The sequence below is a fragment of the Xenia sp. Carnegie-2017 genome, unplaced genomic scaffold (assembly GCF_021976095.1).
Source record: "Xenia sp. Carnegie-2017 unplaced genomic scaffold, XeniaSp_v1 HiC_scaffold_6, whole genome shotgun sequence".
In the NCBI taxonomy this organism is placed as follows: Eukaryota; Metazoa; Cnidaria; class Anthozoa; order Malacalcyonacea; family Xeniidae; genus Xenia; species Xenia sp. Carnegie-2017.
Window position 1 is genome coordinate 5,000,569 of NW_025813526.1, and position 9,901 is coordinate 5,010,469.

Here is a 9,901-nt window from a genome sequence, read left to right on the forward strand (position 1 = left end):
CCATGAAGATTACATGAATAGAAAAGGTTTTCACAGTATAATCATGCAAGCTTGTGTTGATTGTAATTGTTTGTTTCGTGTTGTTGTCATTGGATGGCCTGGTAGCGTTCATGACGCACAGGTTTTCTCAAATTCTGCTATTTCCAAGCAAGGCAACTAAGGTAAACTGTTCCCCCCTGATCTTAAGAAAGAAATAAACAGAGAAGAATTATCCCCAGTCATATTGACGGATCCTGCGTACCCATTGCTGCCATGGCTCTTAAAAGGTTATCCTCTTACAGGTGTTTTAACTAGAAAACAAAGAGTCTTCAACTATCGTATAAGCAGAGCGCGAATGACAGTCGAAAACACATTTGGCAGATGGAAAGGCCGCTTTATCATATTTAGTAAGCGGGTCGATATGAATGTGAAGAATTTGGTGATTCTTGTGTTGGCATCTTGCATTTTGCATAATATTTGTGAAGTGCAAAATAACAACTTTCTGCTGCAATGGGAAGAAAACGTTGATCAAGAACTTGTGGTACCAACCAGTGATGTAATTGAGAACGAAGGTGAAGACATTCGAGAAGTATTAGCTGACTATTTTGACTCACAATGAATTATTCAAAACGTTTAATTACATTAATTATTGCAACATACAACATAAGATTCATGAGTGTACAAAGATTGTATTTAATGTTCAGATAGTATTAAACAGTTCCACAAATATAACTTCAAAACAGAACTAAAAGACTCAAGTGAGCATAAGTACTTAAAAATAAATACTTTTCAAATACTTTAAATCATAACCTGAAATATGTTTTTTCTTCATCATTGCTGTCTACGAAGCTACAGCCTGGAGTTTGGATACTGGTGCAGCCATTTCCAAATGTATGTTGTTGAAAACTTACATATGGTTGGGCAAACATTAGTGATGAGCTGCCAGTAGATTGCATGTTCTGGGTAGCCTGGTTACCAAATAAAAATTGGAAAATCTTTAGCTCATGCTCTCTTTCCTGGTTTCTTCGTTCATTCTCGAGTCGCATTTGCTCTAATTGAAAGTGCTGCTCTTTTTCCAATTTAAACTCTTCAAGCTTTTTATACCTAGAAAATTATAATCAAATAATGATTGTGACAGACATGGTCAAAGCTGAATACATCTGGGATAGATGTCCAAATCAAAAGTTTCTGGTATTTTTTACCAAAAATACAAAACGTACAAGCAATATTTAAAGAAGGTGAATATACCTTTCAAAATCATCAATTGACATTGCCCTGAATTGTTCCAGGACAGCATCCATGCTCTTTTCAATAGAACTCCTTTTTTTCTTTTGTTTCTTTCCTAGTATGTAAGTGTTTCCGAAACTCTTTCTCCTAAGTCTGGCTTTGGTTTGTCATTCCCTTTATCATATTCAATAGCTCAATTCTCAGCTACAGTTTGTTGATTTACTTCCACATTAACTAAAGTTTAATTAATTTGAAAAACAATTAGTAAATAGCTGGAGCACATATCTTGTTTTGATAAAATAACAAACAGAAATTGTCTTCCATACAAATATTACATGTTTCATTTGAACTGTCACAATTTGGGCAAGAAAATTGTTCTTCACAGTATACCATCATACATCCATTCTCTGTTGTGTGGACTCCATCACTATAGATAACTTTTTCATAATCACATGTCTGGTATTTTTGATGGATTTATCACCTCTACCATACTTACTGACAATATCTTTAAGATTAAAAGAAAAATGTTTTGTGACAAGATCATATTATCATCATTGAGCAAAATGTGAAAACATTTCATTTTAAAATAATACCATTAATGATGTCATCATTTTCATCATCAACATCATCTCTCAGCATGTCCGACTGACTATTTTTTTGACTATTAGCCTGAGCCATGATATCAAGTAAAACCACTGGAGTAACATTAGGTCTTTGGGATAAAAATCTATCCAACTGTTGAAAGTATTTCCATGGCTTTTTTCTCCCATTCCCACTCTTCTTAGCATTGTCTTTTTCACTTTTATATTTTTGCTTCAATTTCTTAATTTTATTAATTACTTCTTTTAGTGTAATATCTTCATAGCCTCTTTCTTGTAATTGCTCCTTTAAAGTGAATAACATATTGCACCTTTTTAAATAACAATAATGCATTGAACCAAGCAAAATAGTAATGCGTTCGTGGCAACTAATTCCTACTATGTAGGAAATATAAGTTGTAAATGAACAACTTACAATAACACGCACTGTCAATAAATAAAGGTTATTGATACGTAAACGTACAGCCTCAATGGCATCAATGAACTATTAAAAGGTGCAGTATTCATATGTTCTACTATGCCTAGCTAATTTCTTTTGAATAGGATACAACTTTCAAAAAAAAAGAGCTTAGCATAGCAGAATACATGAATATGGTCCGCCAATTAACGTTCCACTAACGCCAGTGCACAGCATATGTGAAATCTATACAAGTCGATTCACAGTCGAAGCTAATACAATATGTCTGATATCACGATAAAATGGCTTACCAGTAAGGACTTGTAAACCTTGCTTTTATCTTTGGATCCTTTCGAATTACCCAATGCAATTCGTATATTTTCGTCGCACCAAAGAGTTATTAGACTTCTTGTTTTTTCATCACTCCATTTCATGCATTTTGGTGTCGCCGCCATCTTTGTTTATTTTAATTCCCGCCATTTCCTTTTCGCGCTTATTAATGCTCATTTTGCTGAGAAAGCCAAAAACTCGGCACGGTGCCGCTTTTTTAACGGGCCGAGACTACCTCTTTCGGAGGTACCGGCACGCTAAAATTTCAAGGCACCCGGCCCTTAAATTTTATGCCTGCTATCCGTTTACACGAGAAAAATTAGGAGAGCTGCACTCAAGAAAACAGGTTCGCGTATGTAAAATTTGGAGTACCCTGCCAAAATTGATTACCTTGTAAACGGGCCTATAAAAGCTCGAAAGAAAATAAATACATGTTTACATAACATTTCTCTCACCGGAGCACTGTGACCATAGAGAGTGCAAAATAAACAATATGAATCGATCGAACTGACTTCCATGTGTTTTGTCGCCAAATGAGATATGTATAATTGATGTCTGTGATCACTCAATTTTACTATCTACTGTATTACGTTGTTTATGCCTCATATCTATGCTGATGTGTGGCAAAAACCTTTTCTTCCTTCAAGTCAACGTCGGACACATAATAACTTCAAGGGCAGAAACACCTATTTATTTCCATGTCACCTCTTCTACATATCAACTATATCTCTACTTTGTTCAGTGGTTAGATAAGCGACAACGAAATCACCAAGACATGTGAATTTTTGGAAGAGCTAGCTGCAGGGAAGTCATGGCTGACAAAGGATTCAATATCCAGGATTTACTTGCCCTTCAACATGTCCGTTTAATTTCACCTCCAAATATGCATAAATGTAATGTTGGCTCTTGGCACTGGTGCAACAACAATGACAAGGAAAGTGGCTACAAAGAGGATTCTCATTGAAAGAATTATTCAACGACTAGAGTCATTTGGTATATTTCAATGTGTAATCCCATTAACAATGAAACCATATATTGATTCTGTTGTTTGTCTGTGCAGCATTGGTTAATTTGCAACCACAGATTATTGCATCACATAAAAACATTGTATATAGAAGTTTAAAACATATATATAACAAAATATTCCAATGTGTAAGACATAAATTTAGATTAATGCAGAGTAAACAATGTGTGCAAAGTTCTGTGCCATTTATTTCTTTCCCTTGTGGCATCCTTGTTACTGAACTATTTATGTTCATGACAATGAAATCATTGTTACATTTCTCATTCTTTTTTAATATCCTAAAAAATTCTGTAAGATTAAAAAGTAAGCACTCTTCCCTATGTCATTGCATTGAGTATATCTTTCCTATTATTAACAGACATTCTGGAATTCCGCGGTGCCGCGATTTCGCAGAATCGATCAAAATTCGCAGAATATCGCGGAATTTTAATTTTTACACGTTTTTTTAAAAATTATTCCCTGAACTTACAAATTATATGGTCTTCTAAATGAAGTCTGGAGCGAAACAACACTAGTGCGTTGCCTTTGCTAGTTGCTATGTCTGTAAAATTTTAAACAAAATGGAAGTACTTCCGTTCCGTTTCACTTCCGTTCACGTAGTTTATTTAAATTAAATACGAGGAAAAAATGGCGGCAGTTTATACGAGCGAAGATCACTCAATGTAAGCTTTGCGGATGGATAAATTTGTTGTACAGAAATTGTACCAAGTTCCTCATCCAAAGACAAAGTCACACCTTTCTGTGAATATAGATGCAAAACAGCGAGCAAGTAAATATCCGTCAGGAACTTTTTATGTGGATGATGGTCTGTTGTTCTGTTCAAAGTGCAATGTCGTAATTGATCATGTAAGGAAATCCACTGTCGATGACCACCTAAAATCAAAGAGTCATGCCAAAGCAAACTCTTTTGGAAAGCAGCAGTCTGTCAAAACAGCACTGAAATTCTCTAACAATGCAAAGGCAGAGAAAATCAAGGTTTGTCAAGAATGGATATATGCATGCACTGCGGCAAATATTCCGCTATTAAAATCTGATAACGCATATCTAAGAGAGTTCTTGACCACAAGGGTAAAAAATGGCGGTGCTATTCCTGGATCCTCTCAACTGCGAGATGAGTATCTTCTTCATGTATATGTTGTAGAGAAAGAGGAATTGAAGCAAAAATTTAACGGTAAAAAAGTCGCTATATTGACTGATCAGCTGAGCGATGATGAGGGACGCTATGTAATGGATGTCCTGGCTGTTATTCTTGATTTTGATGAACTATCTCCTCATGGCAATACTTGAGCTTATTTACTGGATACACATTTTTTGACCAGCACCAACAATGTGACAGTGTCCCAGACAGTGCTCAAAGTCGTAAATGAGTATGATATTTCGTTTTATAATGTGCTCATTTTTAATTCTGATAACGTGGCATACATGAAGAAAGCATTTCTGTCCACACTTTCGGTTATTTTTCCAAATTGTGTGCACATTACTTGCCATAGACACGTTGTTAATCTCGTTGTTTCAGACTTCAAGAAAAAATTTTCTGAAATAACTGAGTTTGTTAAATGTTTCAGAAATTTGTTTTACATTCCAAGTGGCAGAAAAAGTAGGTTTCTAAACTTTTTGAAAAAAGTCTCTACTGAAGAGGAGTCTGTCTGTATGCCTCCTAACCCAACAACAAAAAGCTGGAGTGCTTGGTTAGACTCTGTGCTATATCACGCAAACCGTTTTTGCACTATAGTAGCTTCATATCAGCAGAGCTTGAAGTCTCGGATCAACCATCCAATTCTTTGATAAGATTGGGAGAAATATACGAAGATGAGACATACTTATTGAAACTGAAAGCTCAGTTTGACTTCATTAAGATGAAAGCACCATCTTTGCTTATATATCTTGATTACTTTCAAATGAAGATTCCTCACATTACTCAGTCCTATGTAAAAATGAATCAGCTACTGGACTACTTGAGGCAAAATATTACAGTGGATTCTAATGATCTTTCAAAATCGTTTTATGATTTGGAGATAGATCACCAGGATGATTTGAAGAAACAGTTTGTAAGTGCTTTCAAGCAAGCAGAAGCAAAACTCGAGAAGTATATTGTTAATGGAGGACAACCATTATCAAAGTTATTAGGGAATCAAGGAAATCAAAGTATCAAGGAAATCAAAGTACTTGAACCACGCAACATAGTCTCTTCATCAAAGCTACACAGTTCATACACCAATATTCCTGGATTCAAAGAAAGTGTCTCCGATGAAGAATGGCATAAGTATGTTGATATATTCGGACCTGCTGCTGTGTCAGAAAGTCCACAAGGTAAGGTAGACCTGAAGCTGTTTTGGAAATCCCATGCACATGAACTTCCAGAACTTTACAAGCTTGCTTCCCACTATTGCACTGGAACATTGGGATCATACGATGTTGAAAGGTCATTCAGCACATATAATTCCATTCTTGATCAGAAGAGAAGGAATTTAAATGAGCAAACTCTCAAAGCATTACATTTCCTTAACTGGAATTTGAGGGTGAAAAATTCCATTAACGAGGAAAATGAAAGTCCTCAACAAACACATGTCAAGAAAGTTTCTTGGCACCTTGCCACAAAATCGACAAGCCCCAATAGTTATCAAGACAAAGGTACCGCCCATAACATTGCTTCCAGTTCCGGCAATGAAAGTTTGCAGATTAAGTCAGTCAGTTCTCAAGAGAAAGATACACCCCATTCCATTGCTTCTAGTTCCAGCGGTGCAACAAAACGCATGTCTCTTAAAAACGCACTAAAACAGAAGTCAGGTGATGAATTGAAATATTGTTATCTTTGTCAGAAAGAGGTCTCATATGGACACCAATGCAGTGAATGCAGAAGAGTTATTTGCACCTTTCCATCCTATTGTTCCATTCAGGAAACATCAAGTAGTGTACTTCATAACTGTAAACTTTGCAATGCCGGAAGTGGTATTCAGAGTAAGTCAAAACAAAAAATCAGCAACAAAAGAAAGTTGAAGAATCTCAATGTAGGTACCAGCAAAGAGAAAAGAAGTGAACATAAGTGCACTAGTATGGACAAAATAAAGGAAATTTCGTCTGGTGCAAGCAGAGATGAACAGGGCATTGGGCCAATTAAACTTTCCAATATTACAATCGGAATGTATGTTCGTGTAAGGTTTACATCATCAAGAGCTAGCGGTTCAAAGATATTCTGTGGGATTATACTGAATATAGACCAAGAACTAGAAGAAATCGAGGTTCGTTTTTTGAAGGAGGTAAAGGCTTCTGGCAACGCATTCTATTTTATTTGGCGGAAATCGACGACGAGTGCTGGATTAATATTGTTGATATTGTAGAAATTTTAAAATGCCCTGTTACAGACAGTAGGGGACATTATCACTTTTAGTGCTTCATTTACAACTTTTGGTGCTTGTTACGGTTAAACATAGTTACGTATAAGTAATGTAAATTTTACCACATGGCACTGTTTAAAAATAGACCAGTTTTACACACTAGCAATTTGATAAAGAATAGTTTTGTTTGTTTTATTATATCCCGCAGAATTTGTTATTTTGGTCACGGAATTTGGATTTATAGCTGCGGAACTGATTTCAAAAATTCCACGGAATTCACGTTTTTTTTCCGCAGAATTCCAGAATGCCAGTATTAAGCTCTAATTTGAAGAAACATGTAGTTTCCATAAATACCTTCAAAAAGTATTTAATAAAAAATGATACAAAAACAGCGCAGAGATTTGAAGAGATTTCCTGCTTTGAGATCTACCAAATATGCATATTGCAAGATTTATTTGCACAATATATTTTATTGGTGGCATGATAAGGTTTAAGCGCTCACCTTTAACTTATGATAAGAACGATGCTTTCTTTTGATGTTGTGATTTTCAAATGTGTAGTCCAAATATCTTCTGAATGAAAAAGTAAAAATTCTAATCCAACAGTAACTTAGCAATGACATAGGCATAGTGCAATGGAAAAAAATTACTGTGAAATATGTTTAAATGTAGATTTCTTATCTGCTTTATCCCAGGTTAAAGGGTCCAGAACAAGAATATGCCTAAACATGAAATTGGTTACTATTGTAACATTATATGCTTTAAAGGAACACATGAAATATAGCAAATGTTGCTTTTCCTACCATGGTGAAATGATGGCTAAAAACCAGGGTAGGGTAAATTAATGGAATAAAAAATTTTTGTACATTTTTTTTGCAAAACATGCTGCATTTGTTGTCTAAAGCATTTTCACGTTCTGTTGATTGGCACTAACACATAATCTTTTTCAAGTAACTTTGCACTAAAAAATTGTTCTGCTGCTTGGATTCTTTCTACTCTATAAACATTAAATACAATGTATAAAAGTAGAATATTTGAAAGATAAGGGCAAAATCATTGTCAGTTACTTAAACTGCTTGATGTTCTCACTTTCAGTTCTTGATCTCCCACAAGAACAGAATAGAATAAAGTGTGTACTATGGGGTATTCACAGCAATGATCACTAGAATTGAAATTATACAGTTCATTACCATTAGTAAATTTAAAGTAAATGGTTTGAACGCGAGAGTATCGTTACATGTTTGTAGATGTAGGTCGTCCAGGTAATAAAGTAAATGGTTGGACGATACTCCCGGTCATCTAGGACAATCTACATCTAGAAAAATGTTAAAATACTCCCGGTTGCAAACCATTTATTTATTACCTGGATTAGTAAATTTACTTTGGTAGTGTAATCATCCTATTTTCTATTTTAAAATCAATCAATCTTGGATATAAAGAATATACCTCATTAATATAGAGAAGATTGTGTCTGTGATAAATCCCTTTTGTTGTAGACTGTCGATGTCTTCTTCTCACACACCAAACCCAAATAAGATGACAGACTTCATCAGCAGATCATTGTTTTCTTTTTCCAAGATGGTTACTTTATCATCTAAAGATATTAACGAAAAAATTGAGGAGCGTGTCAAAACGGCCTGGTTCTTAATAAACCACGCGATACTTGATATGTGATACCTGTTTTGCATAAAAAAAAAGGTTTTTTTACCCTTTTTTTCATCTTTGATCACAGGATTTTGTTTATGACCATACTTTATCCTTATGGAACCTATCATAAGCAACATTAATGCAAATTAGCTTCAAGTAAATTTGCAAATTTAACACTTAAATTAAATGCTTACCGTTTGTACATTCAGAAGATACCTTCTTCAAAATGCACAATTTTTTGAACATGTGTGGCACAACCTTGGTAAGCCAAAATCGTTTAAGCTTAAGACAAATCTTTTCAAAAAACATTGGAGCATATATCACTTGGTGGCAGAAAGTTTCTCTTGCTGTCCATACTGGTAAATCACACTTTCAGTCCAGCAACATGCATGAGCACTTGAATTTTGTAAAAGTAACGAGACTTTTCTTGCAGAAAAAATTTGCCATTTTCCCATCTACCACCAATCTTAGGCTGCAGGAATGTCTCTTTGGGACCAAGAAAAGGTGTATCTTTTGAAATCATGAAGCCTTTTGAAATTAAACTAAGTTGTTTATGTTTATTTGCTTGAACACTATAGTAAGCTCTCCCAGCACTTTGCTCATGTTTCAGTCCTCAATCGAGTGGATTTTTAGGATCACCTGCCAAATGTTTTCTCTTTGTTGGAACATCTTTTTGTTCTGTGAGCAATTTTAAGAGAGCAGATACATCTGTCTGAAGTTTCTCAGTAGAAGTCTACCTTGTGTAAATATTTTTAGCTTTCGAGACAGTTATAAAGACTTATTATACTTTCTAAAAAGCCGTCTGCATTTACTTGGTGATTGCTTTTCAGGTGTTGCATTACCTTTTTTTCCATTATTCCATGCTTGGATGATTGTTTATGTAATTCTTTATGTTCTTCCAGAATTTTATCCATGCCATACAGTTATTTCTTCAAAATTGATAGTATAGGTGGTTTCTTCTTTATTTCATCCTTGGAATTTATTACACTAACAAGTTGTTCATGTGAACAGGGTCCCCTATCCATAAATGGACGTGGGTCATAGTCAATGTGTTGCTTGTACGTATATGCTTCATCTTTTTTCTTTTCTATTCTTGATCTTTAAGTCCCACTTTTTTATTTGAAGATCTTCTAGCTTGAACGATGCTGTATCAGGCCTTGATTTTTGAATCCATTTACGCTCCTTACTTGTAACTCTATTCTCTCCTCTAGAATGTAGCAGGTCGTCAAGAGAATACAAGGTGATACATGCTTACATCCACCATCTCTACCACCAATATAAACCATAAATCGTAAACGTCTTTACCATCTTTAGTCATTTCTTTAATTGTAGGCTTGACATTGCCTACATAAACATGGACCCCA

At 35.0% G+C, this 9,901-nt stretch overlaps 1 long non-coding RNA gene across 2 annotated transcripts; it reads right to left on the reverse strand.

Moving 5' to 3' along the window:
* Positions 1-595: 595 nt before the first annotated feature.
* On the reverse strand, positions 596-2,555 carry LOC124458006. Of its 2 annotated transcripts, none has more exons than XR_006952943.1 (3): positions 2,514-2,555; positions 1,228-2,091; positions 596-1,083 (listed from the first exon to the last, which is right to left on the reverse strand). It is a non-coding gene; the product is annotated as an uncharacterized LOC124458006 (long non-coding RNA). The 2 variants fall into 2 exon arrangements; XR_006952944.1 differs by lacking the exon at positions 2,514-2,555 and having other exon boundaries at positions 1,228-1,711; positions 1,800-2,408.
* Between the last annotated feature and the right edge of the window lie 7,346 nt (positions 2,556-9,901).